The sequence below is a fragment of the Equus quagga genome, unplaced genomic scaffold (assembly GCF_021613505.1).
Source record: "Equus quagga isolate Etosha38 unplaced genomic scaffold, UCLA_HA_Equagga_1.0 72952_RagTag, whole genome shotgun sequence".
Taxonomy (NCBI): Eukaryota; Metazoa; Chordata; class Mammalia; order Perissodactyla; family Equidae; genus Equus; species Equus quagga.
This window is the reverse complement of record NW_025802606.1, coordinates 1-1,417: the sequence shown is the minus strand read 5'-3', so window position 1 is coordinate 1,417 and position 1,417 is coordinate 1. Positions and strand designations below refer to the sequence as shown.

General features: G+C 45.2%; 1 pseudogene; it reads right to left on the bottom strand.

Annotated features, from left to right (window-relative positions):
• Positions 1 to 15: 15 nt before the first annotated feature.
• LOC124234199 (olfactory receptor 4C46-like) lies at positions 16 to 688 on the bottom strand (annotated as a pseudogene).
• Between the last annotated feature and the right edge of the window lie 729 nt (positions 689 to 1,417).

Here is a 1,417-nt window from a genome sequence, read left to right as displayed (position 1 = left end):
TGGGAGGTATTTGTGTCATCCTTTGGAGCCATAGGACCTGAGGGAGGTCAGGATGACTATGAAGGAGATGAGCAGCATGGAAAAAATAAGCAAGCACACGGCCCCACTGTTGGCTGCCACCACCATTCCGAGCATGTAGGAGTCCCCGCAGGCAAGTTTCAGCAGTGGGAAGAGATTGCACATGAAGCGGTCAATGACATTGGGACCACAGAAGGGCAAGTCGAGCATGAAAAGAATCTGCACAGTAGGGTGTAGGATCCCCCTGATCTAGACCACTACCATCAGGAGGTGGCAGAGCCCATGTTGCATGAGCTCATGTGGTACAGAGGCCTGCAGATGGCCACATGGCTATCACAGACCACGACAATGAGGAGGATGATCTCTGATCCTCAGAGAAAGTGCTCTACAAAGAGCTGAATCAGGCAGCCCCTGAGGAAAATGGTTTTTCTCTGGCACAGCTTGTTGATGTTCATCTTGGGAGTGGTGACAGAGGGATAGGAGGCGTCTACAAAGGACAAGTAAGTAAGATAGAAGTACATGGGAGATGAAAGTGTGAGGCTGAGGGAGATGGTGATGACAACGAGCAAATGGGCCAGCACCGTAAACAGAAAAATGAACAAAAAGACAATGAAGTGTATTTTTGCAAGTCTGGATTCTGTGTGAGTCCCAAGAGAATAAATTCCGTCATATTGTTGGGAGGTGTGAGGTGATCCATTCAGGAGGTAACACCTTCCTGAGGCCTACATTACCTACAAAGGGATAAAAAAAAATACCTAATAATCATGAAGGGGTTGTAGTTTGTATTTCATAGTACAAAAATGGAGTAGTGACTGTAAACATGGAGCATGTCCTTGGCACTCTTTGCCCCAGTAATTGTTTCAATTCTTCCTCATTACCTCCATGATGCTTTCAGTCTCTTCAGACACCTAGTACCTGTCGCTTATAAAACCTCTACAGGGCAATATTTGACATGTAGTTTACTGAGAAAATACTATATATCTGACATCTAGATTCTCCTGGTTCCAACTCTATGACTTTTTTGTGTGTGAGGAAGTTTTGCCCTGAGCTAACGTCTGTTGTGAATTCTCCTCTATTTTTTTTTTCCCTTGAGGAAAATTAGCCCTGAGCTAACATCTGTACTGATCTTCCTCTATTATGTATGTGGGGTGCCTCCAGAGCATGGCCAATGAATGGAATACCTCCGCACTTGGGATCTGAACCTGAGAACCCAGGCCTCCAAAGTAGAAGGCGTGGAATTTTAACCACTTGGCCATGGGGCTGGTCCCCTCCAACTTTGTGACTTTGCTTAGATATTTTGATGTCCTGTGCTTCCAAACCCTCTTCTGTGTCTGTGAGCTTACAAATTGCAACTCTCAAATATATTTTGTAAGGTAAAAGTCATTCCCTCTTCCAGGAG